The sequence below is a fragment of the Panthera tigris genome, chromosome B1 (genome assembly GCF_018350195.1).
Source record: "Panthera tigris isolate Pti1 chromosome B1, P.tigris_Pti1_mat1.1, whole genome shotgun sequence".
Lineage (NCBI taxonomy): Eukaryota > Metazoa > Chordata > Mammalia > Carnivora > Felidae > Panthera > Panthera tigris.
In genome coordinates, this window is record NC_056663.1 from 80379957 (window position 1) to 80396591 (window position 16635).

At 37.3% G+C, this 16635-nt stretch overlaps 1 protein-coding gene across 3 annotated transcripts in view; it reads left to right on the forward strand.

Moving 5' to 3' along the window:
• The window catches only part of SLC10A7 (solute carrier family 10 member 7), a 249420-nt gene that overhangs the window by 58783 nt on the left and 174002 nt on the right, over positions 1-16635 (forward strand). The gene's annotated exons all lie outside the window — the stretch shown is intronic.

The following is a 16635-nucleotide window of genomic DNA, read 5'->3' on the forward strand; positions in this document are numbered from 1 at the left end:
TGTGGTGCTACAGCTATTGCATGGCCCACTAAGCTAATATACCTTCAATCACTAACAGAAGGATAACCTTAATAAAAATTTGAAGTCGATTTAGTGCTTCACTGCTTGCTGACTAGTGTTTTACGTTTGAGTGTGTCTATTACAATTTCCATTTCGTGTATTTTTGATATTCACACATCTCTTATCTACATAATATATTGGAATCAAATAAAGATTAATGGCCTAGAGAAGGAAGAGTGTTTGGAAGTTCTTCGAATCCTGGCTCGCCACTGCCACAAACTGTGTGATCTTGAGCAAGTCGCTTCCTACACTGGGCTTCAGTCCAACCCTTGTATGTAAAATTAGGGAACTGGGAAGATGTTCTCTAAAATTTCTACCTGTATTACTCTACTATTCATAGAAAATTCAGATTACATTCTGGAGAATCTGTACCTTGAAACTTTTTTTTCACTTCAACTATGCCTTTGTAGGAAATAAAAAAAAAGAATTGCTCTTTTCTGCCCCCCATAAAATTTTGAGTAGCTAGAATAATAAAAGAGAAGATCCACGTCATTCAATGGTAAATGATACAGAAGAAAATCACTTAAAGCCAATTAACTTTGAAAAAAGAATGAACATTTACTAGTACTTAAAAAATATGTTTAGCTTTTATTTTGAAAAAATGAAACTAAATTATGGAATAAACTTATGATTCGCTTAACAAAATTTGGGTTATATTGTAACTATTCACTGATTCTTGGTGTGAAGGAGGAAAGGGCCAAGTGTTTTGGAAGGTAGGGATAACTAATTTTCCCAAGAAAATTGTTAAGATGGCATGATGTCACATCTTTTCCTCCTGTTTATTTTGCAACACAAATTTGCGAAAAGAGTTGAGGTTTTGTAAATTTTCATAGATACTCTCATTTCAAAAATAGTCCAGGGGGGCCTGGGTGGCTCAGTTGGTTAAGCATCCGACTCTTGGTTTTGGCTCAGGCCATAATCGCATGGTTTATGAGTTCGAACCCCACATCGGGCTCCATGCTGACAGTGCGGAGCCTGCTTGACACTCTCTCCCTCTCTATCTCTGCCCCTCCCCTGCTCACTCTCTCTGTTTCTCTCTCAAAAATAAATACATAAACTTAAAAAAAAAGTCCAATTTACTCTCCTTTTAAGCACCTGTCCTGTCATTAATTTCTTTCTTGTCATTAACTTTGTGCTGATATCATTGACTTTCCCGCATCTTCTGTAGGACTCACAATTATATTTAGCAAGCGTATTTGTGTTTTATTTGTGCTATATGTCAGGTGTTTAAAATACTGTGCAGTCAGTGAGAGTAAACCAACCAAAGTTGAAGTAGAGAGATAGATAACTATTGTGAAGAGGTTAGGGTGTGCATGTGGGAAGGGAAAATGTCTTCTTGGGAGTCCTTTTAGAAATGGTAAGTTCGTTAGTGAACTTTTTCCTGCCATGATGTCCCTTGTTTCCATGTACAGCCTAAATTCTTCAGAGACTTGGAGAATGAAGACCTGTGTAAAGAAGGCCTGCTGGGCCTTACTTTATATGGTTGTAGGATATCCAGGGGTCTTATATCTGCCATCTCATTTAATCCTCACAAAAATTTTGTGAAGTGGTTGTTGTTATTCGCGTTTTATAAAATGAAGATGTGGGGATTTTTTAAAAGAGTTTTTTTTGTTGATTTGCCATCTTTTTGTTGATTTGCCATCCATAGCTCTTCTTTAGCGAAGTGTCTGTTCAAATCTTTTGCCCACTTTTTTATTGGATTGTCTTCTTATTTAGTTGCAAGAATTTTTTAAAAATGTCTTCTATGTACAAGTTCTTTATCAGATATATTTTTTGGAAATATATTCTCCCAATTTGTGGCTTGCTATTCATTTTCTTAACAATGTCTTTGAAGGAAAGAAGTCTTAAATTATGATGAAGCCCGATTTATCATGTAAAAATTTTAAAGTTACCATTTTTGTATCCTACCCAAGAAATGCTGTCCTAAACCAAAGTTACAAAGATTTTCTCTATGTTCTTTTCTAGAAGTTTTATAGATTTAGCTTCTACATGTAGCTCTATGATCCATTCCAACTTATGTTTTATGTATGGTGTGAGGTAAGGATTAAAATTTTGTTTTGTTTTGTCTTTTGCTTAGAGATGTCACTTACCACTTACTGAAAAGATTATTCACTCCCATTAAATTACTGTGCACCCGTTTCAAAAATCAATTTGCCATATCTATATAGATCTGTTTCTGGACTTTCTATTCTGTTTCATTGATTTATATATCTGTCCTTAAGCTAGTACCACACTGTTGATTAGTGCAGCTTTATATTAAGTGTTGAAATCAAGTAATATGTTCACAATATTCTCATCCTTTAAATATCTGAAGGATCTCAGTATGTTGCTTCTTTCCTGATATTGGTCATTTCTACCTCCTTTTTTTCTCGTAGTGCAGAAAGGACAAACCATGACTTGCAGGCTGAACCATCTTGCTGCATGTTTTTGTGTAGTAAATGAATTAAGAATGGTTTGTACATTTTTTAACAGGTAGAAAAATAAATAAATAAAATTTCATGACACATGAAAATTAAATGAAAATCAAATTTTAGTATCCATAAAGTTTTATTGGGACACAACCACTCTCAGTCACTTATACATTATCTATGGCTGCTTTTGTGCTATAACAGCAGAATTAAGAATTTGTGATCATATGGGCTATAAAACCTAAAATATTTATTATGTTGCTGTGGCATAATAACAATATGTATCTTTGTCCCAGCTTTTTGACACAGAGCTTCAAAAAAACCCTTGGCACTTCCTGAGTGATTGGAATGGTTTTCTTATGCTAATTATGCTAATTAGGAGACTCTAGATGGGCTCCTAGGTAACTTTAGGATGTGGGCTGGTCAAAAAGATCAAGCTGGTAACTAGAGGGTTAGAAATTCCAGTCACTCCACCTCCAGGGAAGGAGAGGGAGCTGGAGATTGAATTGCCAATGATTTAATCAATTGTGCTCATATAAGGAAACACCAATTAAAAACTATGGACTCTGAAGCTCACTGATGCTTCCTGGTTGGTGAACATGTTGATGTGCCGGGAGAATGACTCACTCTGACTCCATGGGGACAGGGCACAGAAGTCCTCAGACCCCCTTCTTTGTGTATTGCTTATAATCAAAGTGTAATCTTAACTATAGCACTTTCAGTGAGTTCAGTGAGCTGTTTTATTGAATTATTGAACCAACCAGGGTCATAGGAACCCCTGAATCTATAGCCACTTGGTCAGAAGTGCTGGTGGCCTGGGACTCCTGTAGTGCACCTGCCTGCTGAAGTGAGGGCAGTCTTGTGGAGGACTGAGCTTTGGGCTTGTGGGGTCTGTGCTAACTCCAGGGAGGTAGCATCAGAACTGTATTGCAGAATATTCAGATGGTGTTAGACCAGTTGGGTTGAAATTGAACAGTGGCCCTTTACAGAAAGTTTTCCAGTCTCTGTTCTAAGGCTTTATCTGTTTTATTGATCGTTTCCCCCAAAGAACCAGCTTTTGATTCCATTGAATTCTGTTGCCTTTATGGTTTTGATTTCATTCATCTGTTCATGTCTTTACTTAATTTCCTTCCTGTACTTACTTTGTGTTTAATTTGCCCATTTTTTTCTCATTTCTTATATCTTGGGGATTATGCCATCCCTTCCTATCTTGGTGTTCAGTGACGACATGTTTGTAACTTGAAATTGGCCATGGTGGGAATATTTACATAAAAATCAGCCAATATTACAAACTAATGTTCCTCCCCTCATCTTGAGAGCCAGTTACTAAACATTTACCAGCATACTACTTGTAACAGAAATAACACAGCTCTTTTTTAATCTTCTCAGGAGACCTAACATAAAAAGATGATCTCAAATGAAAAGTTAATTCAGAAAAAGAGAGTACTTGATAGTGAAAAACGTAGATTAATAGTGAAAAATATAGATTGTAAATCTGGAATTTTAAAAAAGATTATGCAATCTCTGATCCTAAAGACATGAAGAATAGGATAGGGAGGTTCCTATTGTTCGTGATTTCAGTATAGTCCTTTTTGAGGACTACTTTTGAAAAATGCCTTGACTAGATGATCTGCAAAAGTCCATTTCAGTTCTGTGAATCTATGGTAAGTTATTTCCCAGAAGATGGTAGGAAAGCTGTTTTATTGCTAATGAAAAGCTGATGAGAGAGTTATTGCTGAGGGATTGATCCATTGCCCTCTTAAGAAGCTCTGTGATTCCCAGACCTAATGGATGGAAAAGAGCAGAAATAACAGAGGTAGGTAGCTAGAGTCTAAAATTTGTAAGAAACATTAGACGATTCAACGTAGCTTGTCACTTACGTTTTGTGGATGCCCTTCTAAACAAAGTGTTAAGGGAATTCTTGGCCAATTTCTCTGTTGGTGTGCTGAGAGCTTAGTTCGTGGGTTGGCATTAAATAGGGCTTCCATTAATTGATCAGAAAAGTGCTTCTTGTCCATCACTAGGAGGTATTGAAAAAGTCCACTTTAAAGGAAATTTTAGTAGTTAATTTCTGTGCTGCCATATCTGTGATCCCATTGATCTTATTGTATTATAGCCATTATGATGTCTAGCCCAATACTGTGAGCAGATACTGTGGCATTTATTTTTGAATTATTAGTGCTTAGAGTAATAAATTAATAAATTTGTGTTGAATAAATTAAAGGAGCATTTATTTTATTCCTTTTTAGCGGGACATAGGAAACCCAAAAGATAAGAACAATTAAACTTCAGGGATATTGAGAATTGGAATTTTAAAAAAGATATAATGTCAAGTAGTACAGAATATTTTAAGTCAGTTTTATTCAGCTTTTTCTTAGAAATTTACAGGTGCTTAATAAGCTATTATTAAATAAATAATATATATTTTCAATTTAATAGTTGGTAATCTGAATTATATACACAGTTTGCTCCTAAGCATTCTGTGTTATTATAGCAAGTAAGTCTAGGTGGTTTTTTCTTGGTATTCTCCTCAATTTCATTCAATTTTTAGTCAGACATTGAGCACCTAATATGTACATAGCATTAAGGTTTGCCTAAAGATTAAAGAGAGAACCTCGAAAATGTTTGTTGTGAATAATATTACATTTATTGTATGCTTTTTTCTAATAAATACATAATCAGTGAAAAAATCTTGAAAATCAAGGAAAATCACAAAGCAGGAAAAAATCCATAATCCTATTACCCCAGCATAACCACTGTTAGTGTTTGGGTATATGCCCTTTTATATTACATATTTATAAATATCTGTTAAAAAATATGTGAAATAGACAGCGTTGAGTGTAATAGGGTACAGGGAATGTCTGGGGATGAGTTCTACTCTGGCCTTGCCACTAGCCAATATGACTTTGGGAAGGATCCTTTTATTTCTCTAGAGTTCTATTTCTTCATTTCTAAAGGGATTTTCATAGTATCTAAGGGCCCTTACCAGTTGAAAATTCTGACTTCATTGAAATTGAATACCTTCAAAGACTGAGATTTCAGGAGGATGAAATTGCAAGTGTTTGATTAAGTATATATTCATCTCAATTATGAGGCTGGTTTAAAAATCTTGAACTGGCATAAATATTTCCTACTAATATAATTAGGTGTTATTATGAAGCAGCTATACTTAAAGTAACAAATTTCTCCTGGAGCAATCATTACAGTCTGAACTGGTGAAGTTATTTGAGCTAATAAATATATTTTTAGGAAAATGTTAAAGTAATATTCATTAGCCTTTAAGTATCCTACCGAAAATAAGAAATACAGGATCACCACTATTTTAAGTATGTGGCATTTTATGAAAAAAGCATACCAAGAAGAGAATCAAAGCAGCTATGTTACTTGATTCTTTTTGCACCTCAAGAAAATTGATTTTGTCTTCCCTCCTCTATTCCATGCATATTGTGAAAATGTTAGGTTGCTATGCAAGAACTATTGCGTATTATGCACCCAAGCTTTAAAAGTGTTAAAAGGTGTCTGGTTTTTCCTAGAAGGGTCAGTTTTCATATTAAATATTTTTTGTTGAGCAGTTAAGGTATCCTTTTACTTTTACCATTTTGTAGAAGGATTTTTTTGTATGCATTTTAACGGTTATTTAAGAGTCCCCATGTGCTTAGAAAGGAATCTGAATATATGTGCCTTTTTTTTAAAAGCCTCAGCACAATGTAGGTTATTCCATCAATACCATCAAATGACTGGGAGCTGTAGTTGGAACAATATGTAAAAATACAGCTTGTGAAAGATTTCCTTTATTAACTGTCATCATCGGCAGAATATATGTTCAAATAAACGTTGTGTAATAACTAAATTTGAGATTAATAGGCCCCTTAAGAAACAGCGAAGTCATTCAGAATAGTCAGTGAAAAATAGGCTGTAAGACTGTAACATGCACATATTGTCCTGCTTACATGCTCTCTCTGGTGTCATTCCCATTTATCACTGTCGGCGGGCTCTGTTCTCATTAAAACACTCTTGCACAAAAGCAACTTAATTTTCTTAAGAGGAGAGGACACCTGATTCAATTTAGCACCCAGAAACAGGAACTTGAATATATTTTTTCCTTGCCTGAATTGAGATGAATAGTTACAAACAAGAATAGCCACCCCCCCATTCACCTCAAGATTAAGGATATTAAATAATTTTTTTTTCCATTGGTAGCAAGAAGTGAACCTGTAGAAGCAGGCAAGAAATGTAGCTTACTCTGAGAAAAGCAGCTGGATGCATTTACTAGCAACCTGCATTTATATGAACTTCTGTTCATTCCTGCAATGTTTTTGAAACAAAGAATTAAAATGGTTGTTAAGATGGTGAATTTTAATGGTACATGTTCTAAAAGTAATCTTTCTTTAAATTGGTGAATGCCTTGTAGTAGTTCTATAGTCTTCATTTAGTGCAGTAACATAAATAAGGGAATAAAATGAAGAGTGTCCCTTTAATGTTGAGCATGGTGTATAAATTCATATTTTAATTGATGTCCCAGATATTTAGTTTTCCGTGGTATGGTTCAATAATACTTAAATGTAATATAGAAATGTATAACTCAGTTTTACTTGTTGTAAGATATATACAGTGAAAATAGTGGTAATTAAATAGTTAGCCCTAGCAACTAAGGTGCTTCTCAGAAAGCCAAATACAATTGGCTTTTAAAGCAAATGGGATAAACTTTTCCTAATTCTTTCTCTTTCTTTTCTTTCTTTCTTTCTTTCTTTCTTTCATTTTTCCTTCCTTTCTTCTTCTTCTTCTTCTTCTTCTTCTTCTTCTTCTTCTTAGCACTTCTATAGCACTCTGCAAAATACAAGTAAAAAGAAAATATTTTGTGTTTCTGTGTTTAATAAAAGACCAAGGATTGGAACTCAATATTTGATGTCTTTATGTTTTTTCAACTGAACCTGTGCTTGGAAAGGAAATAAATATTAAATAAAAATTTAAATTTAAGTAAAAATTAAAATATTAAAAATACTATACATTAAAAATACTATATTCTTGTGAATCAGAGCTTGGAGTGATATAAATTCACATAATTGAGGAACTTTTCCAGGGCAGGACAATACAGCTTTGATTCATCACTGGTAGTCAATTTTCTTTTCCTTTTCTTGCTTTCTTTTTCTTTTTTCCCCCAATAATGTGCTGTGCTATATGCGATGGGAATAAGACATTATGCTAAATAAAACTGAATATGCCTACTCAAACTTATATCTTAGAGGAAGCATTTTTGATTTATCTAACCTGCCCAATTAGTCCTTTATTATTTTCTGCCTTATTTAGGAACATTATTGTATCAGTTAGACTTCAGGTAATGGAAAATCAGACTACAAGTAGCTTAAACAAGCAGAGACTTATTTTCTCATATATTAAGATGCCTGGAGGTGGGGGTTGCTGGCATTTGTTCTGTGGCTCGATGACATTAGAGTGGCTGTCTCTGCACTGCTATTGGTCTTTCTCTTCTGGATGCCAGCTTTCACTGCTCTAGGCAGGAAGAAGGAAGAAGGACAGCGCCAGAAACTAACCTCCCTAACCCCCACCATGAAGCATGCATGTATCAATTTATATCTCATTGTCCAGAACTTTGTTGCATGGCAACCCTAGCTTTTCCTTTCTCATGTGTCCTTTTTGTGTCTTATTAAAAAAAAACAAACAAACCACAATTGTTTCCTTTTTTGAAGGCATAAAGATAGTTTCATTTTTTGCTAGATGTTTTCAAGTATTGCTTTCCAGCTCTAGGCGTTTAATTCATGTAGTATTTTCTTTTCTTAGTATATTATGAAATACTGTTTCTCCTCCTTTCCTAACTGCTTTGTAATGGTGCTGTTGTCATGTTCAGCTTTCTCACATTTGTAATTTTGTATTTTAAACTTCTGTTCAGTAGGGGTTGTTTCAAGTGGGAATCCACTGTGTTCTGGATTGTTGAAGTGACTCCAAAGAGAAGTTTGCATTTGCTAAGGCCTTAGGGGTTCTACTGATCTTTCATTGATTTTGTCTTTTCTTTTCTTTTCTTTTCTTTTCTTTTCTTTTCTTTTCTTTTCTTTTCTTTTCTTTCTTTTTTTAATAAATGTTTATTCATTTTTGAGTAAGAGAGAGAGAGATGGAGAGAATGAGTGGAGGCAGGGCAGAGAGAGAGGGGGACAGAGGATCCGAAGTAGGTTCTGTGCCGACAGCAGAGAGCCCGAAGTGGGGCTCAAACCCACGAACTATGAGATCATGACCTGAGCTGAAGTTGGACGCTCAACCGACTGAACCGCTCAAGTGCCCCCCGTCTTTTGCTTTCTTGAATTAGTCTTTAATTTGGGATTCTTGAATCAGATGGTAGGGGCAGTGCAGTTCTGTGCACACCGTGGACGCAGCAGGCCTTGTGTTATTTTCTTGATTTTGTAAGTAGAGTTGTCAAGGTGCCCTTGTGGTAGTGGGGCAGTCCTTCCAAGGTTCTGTCTGTCTGCTTGCTACAGGTGCCTCCACTCCACTTGTCACCTTCTGCAGGTAGAAGCTGTGCTACTTGTTGCTTCCAGGGCCCAGGGCCCAGGACATAGGCCTGTTGTCCGGGAGGGTGCAGCATCGCCTCTCCTGCTTTACCACTCTGCTTTTGCCCAGCCTCCATGTGTCTAGTACCTGACTTTTCTTGTTTTCTTTTAGCTCAGCTTTACATTGAAGATGTTGTGTTGTTATTTTAATCTCCGTATTGAGTGGTGGGAACTTAAGGATTGTGTGTGCGAAATGCCATCTTACATACTCCTATTCCCCACCCCTCCTCTCTCCTTTGGCAGCATCCCTGGCAGATCTCACGGTTTTCTGGTCACTTTTAGTTGCAAAAATAGTCATATGTGTAGTAATTAGCATTTACATGTTAGTATTTAATTTAGGGCAGTCTAGCTTAAAACTCCATACTCCCTTCTTTCCCAATTTAGGCCTAACCTGTGTTTTAAAAACACAAAACATTGTACTTTTTTCCTTAATGAATGTATACATATATGATAAAAATATAAAAATAGTAGAGGCAGGACCAGTAGAGAAGAGAGCATGGTCTGTTACCTTTTTTTTTTTTTTTTTTTTTTTTTTTACCTTCTCACCCTCCCTACTTCCGGCTTCTTTAGGGTCAGGGTGAATAGAACAAATGCATTACAGTGTGGGGGACAGTCTTACTTTACTGGTGTTGATGTTATCCGGCCCTTAGTGCCCTGTGTCATGGTGGATACCCACAAGCTATGTCTTTTTGCTGGACAGGTTAAGGGAGGGAGTTCTTCAGACTGTACCTCCAGCTCCTGCTTCAGAACATATCCCCTCAGCCCCTTATTGCCAGGGACTCCTCGCCCTTGAAGCCTGCTGTTCTGCTTTTCTCAAAAAGAGTTAACATTTGATGGCAGTCCTCTGAGGCATGTATTTGGCCCATATGGAATTGACAGAACCTGATCCCATCACAGAGTTGAAGTACACTTTGCCCAGTTGCTTACTCTCTCTCTGTCCCACCATTGTGGTCTGTTCTAGGCAGCCTCCCCAACTTTGCTGTTTCTATTCTGGAAGCAAGTGCCTGTTTCCTGCTCATTACACAGCCTTATTCTCCTCCCGAGTTCTAGGGAATTAACCATGAGGTTCCGAGAACTCTCACACAGTGCCCTCTGCTGGTGACTGCTTTCTCCCCTGTAAACATCCTGCATGGGGCCGCAGGTCGGCTTTCTCCTCTAAAGGAAAAGTCCAAATACCCTCTTACTCCTGCAGATTTCCTTTTTATCAATCCCTTCTAGAATTTCTAGTCTTTTTTTTTATACAGCCTGCATGTGAAATGGTCCCTGGCCTGGTTTTCATGTCTTTTCGTGGGTACTATATGTCTATGTCTGGTATCTTTACTGTAGGAATAGTGCGGTGCTTGCCACGTATTCTCTTTAGTTTGGTGCATTATTGGAAATTCTGAGACAACCGTAAGTGTCCCATTTTAACATTTTGGTAAACATTTCTGATTATGTTGACTGGGGAAGCAGGGTATGCAACAGTGGAAACCGGAAGTTTCAGAAATTAACTTGCAATAGATCATTAACACCCAATGCGAACAATGCATTTCATTTCTTTATTTAGTGGATTGATGATGGAAGGAAAAAGAGGGCTGTTGGACCAGCATTATGAAAATTTTAGACATAGCGTCATAAGAGGAGACTTGGGGGAGACTTGGGTAGGACTCAGCAGTGTTCATATATCTGAAGTGCAATCATTTAAAAAAAAAAAAAAAGACTACATATTTGTGTAACTCCAGAGCATGGGACACTGTCAGGGCACCGCCATAACAGATGGTAAAGGTTTCAGGCTTACTGTAAGGTAGAACTTCATAACATTTAAAGGCATTCGGCTGTGGCAGAGTTTGCTTTTATGAGTTAGAGGACTCTCTGTCCCCATTATTTTCAGTTTTTTTTTTAATTACCTTTTTATTTCAAGTAGGTTATAAGGAAATGAATTTGTTCTTGAACTTACTCAATTTACCAAAATAATTTAATAAAGACATGTTATATTGGGGCACCTGGGTGGCTCAGTCGGTTGAGCGTCCGACTTCGGCTCAGGTCATGATCTCGCGGTCTGTGAGTTTGAGCCCCGCGTCGGGCTCTGTGCTGACAGCTCGGAGCCTGGAGCCTGCTTCGGATTCTGTGTCTCCCCCTCTCTCTGCCCCTCCCCTGCCCATGCTCTGTCAAAAATAAATAAACATTAAAAATTTTTTTTTAAAAAGACATGTTATACAACATATAAAATAACAGATATTAGGTAAAATTGGGTAGATACTAAAAGCAATATAGTATCTAAAAATATGTGATATAAAGAAAGTCTACTCAGTATTAAAAAAACACTTATATGAACTTTTTTCCAGCTAGTCTTGTTTTAATTATCCATCAAAGTAATTGCGCCAAGGTATACACTTTACAGATAGGACTCATGAGTTAAAAATGAAAACATTACTGTGCAGGGCATTCAGTTTGCATAAGTATTCATTCATTCATTCATCATTTGATTCAGTAATATTTATTGACGGTCTGCTATAAGCCAGGTGCTGTTCTAGGCACTGAGGACATGATCTTGTACCAGTTAGGTAAAATTCTTGTTGTAATAGAGCATTATAGACAGGAAATGGGTATTTAAGTCGTTTCTAGCAAAAGCAATAATAACAAATGAAATGCTACATTTAAAAATCAGTGAATCCTTTCAGGTATGGCTTCTAGAAGGTAGGAGAGAGGAATCATATCCTAAGAGTCTTTTGTTACGTTAATGAGGTAACTTTTGGAAAGCCCCCAGCTCACCTAAGGATAAGGCTTGTTGCCAGGGGAACCAAACAGCTGATTAAAGGATTGGAATTTTTGGTTCTGCTTCCACACCTCTAGGGAGGAGAAAGGGGCCGGAGATAGAGTTCAATCAGCAACTGCCAATGATTTAATCAATCATACCTCTTAAATGGAGCCTCCGTAAAACCCCTAAGGACCGGTTCGGAGAGCTTCCGTGTTGGTGAACATGTGGAGGTGCTGAGAGTGTGCCACACCTGGAGAGAGCTGGGAAGCCCCGTGCCCTTTCCCCATACCTTGCTCTATGCACCTCTTTCATCTGTCTGTTCCTGTATAGTCTTTTCATAATAAAGTGGCAATGGAGTGAATAAAACCGTTTCCTGAGTTCTGTGAGCTGCTCTAGCAAAGTAATCAAACTCGAGGATACGGTGTGGGAACCTCCAATTTATAGCCAGTGCGTCAGAAGCACAGGTGACAACCTGGCCTTTGTGATTAACATCTGAAATGGGAACGGTCTTGTGGGACTGAATCCTTAACCTGTGGGATCTGACACTAGCTTAAGGTAGAAAGTAGCAGATTTGAGTTGAATTGTAGGGCACCTAACTGGTATCAGAGAATTGCTTGATGGTATGGGGGGAAAAAAAGTTAAAAGAATTATACATAATTTTGAAGCTTGCTTTTTCACTTTAAATATCTTAGCCAGCTTTCATATTGGTATATGCAGATCATCTTTTTTTTTTTTTTTTTGAATGTAAAGAAGTTAACATATGGTGTAATAATGGTTTCAGGAGTAGAATTTAGTGATTCATCACTTACATATAACACCCAGTGCTCATCCCAGCAAGTGCCCTCCTCAATGCCCATCACCCATGTAGCTCATCTCCCCAGCCAGCACCCCTCCAGCAACCCTCAGTTTGTTCTCTGTATTTAAAGTTCTCGTCTGGTTTTCTTCCCTCTCTGTTTTTATCTTATTTTTCCTTCCCTTCCCCTAGGTTCATCTGTTTTGTTTCTTATTCCACATATGAGTTAAATCATATGGTATTTGTCTTTCTCTGACTGACTTATTTCACTTAGCATAATACACTCTAGCTCCATCCATGTTGCAAATGGCAAGCTTTCATTCTTTTTGATTGCAGAGTAATATTCCCTTGTATATATATACCACATCTTCTTTATCCATTCATCAGTCGATGGACATTTGGGCTCTTTCCATACTTTGGCTATTGTTGATAGTGCTGCTATAAACATTAGGGCGCATGTGCCCCTTTGAATCAGCATTTTTGTATCCTTTGAGTAAATACCTTGTAGTGCAATTGCTGGGTCATAGGGTAGTACTATTTTTAATTTTTTGAGGAATCTCCATAGTATTCTCCAGAGTGGCTGTGCCACTTTGCATTCCCACCAATAGTGCAAAAGAGTTCCCCTTTCTCCGCATCCTCGCCAACATCTGTTGTTTCCTGAGTTGTTAATTTTGCCATTCTGACAGGTGTGAGGTAATATCTCATTGTAGTTTTGATTCGTATTTCCCTGGTGATGTATGATGTTGAGCATCTTTTCATGTGTCTATTAGCCATCTGGATGTCTTCTTTGGAAAAATGTCTATCCATGTCTGTTCATTTCTTCACTGGATTATTTGGTTTTTGGGTGTTGAGTTTAATATGTTCTTTACAGGTTTTGGATACTAACCCTTTGTTTGATGTCATTTGCAAATATCTTCTCCCATTCCGTCTGTTGCCTTTTAGTTTTGCTGATTGTTTCCTTCACTGTGCAGAAGCTTTTTATTTTGATGAGGTCCCAGTAGTTCATTTTTGCTTTTGTCTCCCTTGCCTTTAGACATGTCTAGTAAGAAGTTTCTGCAGCTGAGGTCAACGAGGTTGTGGCCTGTTGTTTCCTTTAGGATTCTGATGGTTGCCTGTCTTACATTTAGGTCTTTCATCCATTTTGACTTTATTTTTTGCATATGGTGTAAGAAAGTGCATGTCCATGTCCAGTTTCCCAACACCATTTACTGAAGAGACTGTCTTTTTCCCATTGGATATTCTTTCCTGCTTTGTTGAAGTGTGATGGCTGCAGAGTATTCCTTGGTAATTCTAGATTTTATTTCACTAACTCTATTGTTACATAGCAGTAGTAAATTTTAAAACATTGTTTATTTAAGCATATTTATGTAACTGTATATAACAGTTAGGTAAAGGCTAAAGGAAATAGGGAGGCTAAAGGAAATAAAACAAGATATTGTGAAAGAGATGCTTGTATTGGGTTGAGACTGAAGTCTTGATCTGTCATTGCTTTTGCTTGGCTTGGAGCCAGGTGTCAGATCCAGTCTTCTGCCAATCCTTGTATTCTGCCAAACATATAGGAAAACTTAGCAGAAGAGGTAGACTTTAGACATTTCTGGAAATCTTACTTATTTCAGCAATTCAGCAGATAAACATGTAGGTGCTTAAGATGAGCTTCATCAGATTCCTTCCTCAGAAGACTCTAGTTTCTAGGAAGGCCAGGAGGCATGTAAATAGATAGGTTATTTCAATGGTGTAACAATTGCCATGGCAGAGGTATGCTCAGGATGTTGTGGCAGCAGGTGTGGAGACACTCAGTCCACTTAGAAGTGAGGATATATGTGTGTTGGAGGAGGTGATTGAAAGCTGCTTGGAAGGAGTTGCTAATATAAGTGGGAGTTACCTAGGTGGAGGAAGAGGGAAGGGCATTCTAGGCCAGGGAGCAAGGTGGTAAGAAACAGCACAATGAGTTTGAGGAATCACAAGTGGTTTAGTATTGTCGGGATATAAAATTGGAGGCAAGAAATAAGATGGACAGAGACCTATTCATGGAAGGCCTTGTACATCGTGCTGAAGAGCTGGAAATTCCTCCTTAAGTCTAAAGACATATATGCCTTTTATGTATGAGTGAAACACTCTCTAAATATTTATCATCACTCTTTGGGACTCTGGAAAACATAATTCCTTTATATGCTGCAAGAGTAGAATTAAGTCAACTATTAGGTTGATTATTTGTCACTATTGAGCTCAAGATCCTTGGTTCAGTGTCCAATTTCACATGGTTCTTGAGATACCCAGAATGCAGAGTATTCCTTGGATCACAAATTAGCTGTTTCACAAATGAATGCCAGAGCTCATTGCATGGGAGCACCAAGTGACAGGATAGGTGGGTTCAAATGCATCAGCACCAGCACCAGCAGAAGAACAACTAAGAAGTTGGCTTGCAGCATCTTCGGGTGCCTAAGACAGCACGTCACTGTCATCGCCATTATTTTATAAAATGCCAATCCACATACAATATATTGCTTGTGTTTGGGTTAAAAAGAATTGGTTGGAGTGGGAAAATGGTAATTTGATCTGATGACTGGTAGTTGATTTATTTTACTTTGACTTCTGAGTCTTTTTACTTCTAACAATCCATGTGTTTTTGTTTGTTTGTTTTTGATTTTTTTGTTTGCTTGTTTTTAAATACTAGCCAAAACCGTTAGTTACCTTGAATAAGGTTGGTGAACACGAAAGAAACACATTTGGAAGAGAGAAGCTCAAAGCAGAATACCTCATTCCTTTACTAAAGAGATCAATCCATTTTAAGCACAAAATAGGGTCTAGAAATAAACGGTGGTTGTGGGGAAGGTGCATTTCTTTTGTAGGAAGGAAGGCAGTGTTTCCAGTTGATCTCACTACGACTCATTTATTTATATAGTTTTACTTATTTTTCTCCACACACACAAGTTTCTCCTGAATCATCCATAATGGAATTCCAGGAAGATGGGTTAAATATGTTGCCATAGTTTACAGTTGTCATCTGTAATGTTTTATTTAGCCAAAGTTTTTTTTTCCACTACTCCCTGTACAACACGGAACACCATATGCCATTGTCCCTGTCAGGAAGCAAAGGTTTCCTTGGTCTGTGCCTGTGCCTATGTTTATGCCACAGAGGAGCTCTGGTCCAGTGCCATCTTTTATTGATAGGGCCAGCAAAGAAGAAATCTAATGAAATTATCAAAGCTTTGAATTAATTATGAACTTGAATAGGAGAGCTAAGCTCTCTGGAGCCAGGGATCTCATTACCCATGCACTCTCATTGCATCTTCTTCTGGAGCAGAAGGCATTTTCAGCTACAGCTCTTAGCCTGGCTTTGGACTTTATTCAAACTTGCTAAACTGACATCCTTTTCTTACTACGACGTGGCTGCTAATGTCCATGATGATTAATTTAATTCTGCTCTTGATCTACAGGAGATGTCAATAGGTTTTCTCTACCCTTCCTTTTGCCTTTTATTATTTTTTCTTTCTCTCTCCTTTTTCCCCCATCAGATTGGATGTTATACAAGTTTTTATCCTTTTTGGGTAATGTGAGAAGCTTTCAGGATTCAGGTGTAGCTTCATGGAATATAGTGATTGATTTAAAGTTAAGAACTGTATCACATCTACTATGTAATCCCTGGATGTTTAGGTAAGCGCAAAGTCAAATGTTTCTTCTTTGAATTTTGAACACCAAGTGGAAGTTTTTCTTGCTTGTTTCTCCTTTAGCATTAATGGTACATCGTCTTAGCAGCATTGTTCACATTCTAATGTGTGTTGTATGGGAACAACAGATCTCACTTGGTGGGTGTAGCTCGTAAGACATATGCTCCCTGATGCAGAGTAGTTAATGTTTGCTTTACAATTCTGGTTTTTCTTTGCCCGGTAACATGAAAAAAAATTTTTTTAACAAATATATCAACCTCTGTTTTAGGTCAACTAACAAAACCAATAACAAGATTTCAGTTTACTATTGGTGATGATTCTTTGGTAGTGTCATATAGGTTCAAAACATCTCCTGGCAAGTCTTTTCTGCTTGCTTTTGAGACCCATTATTTATGAATTCCTAAGCTGCAGC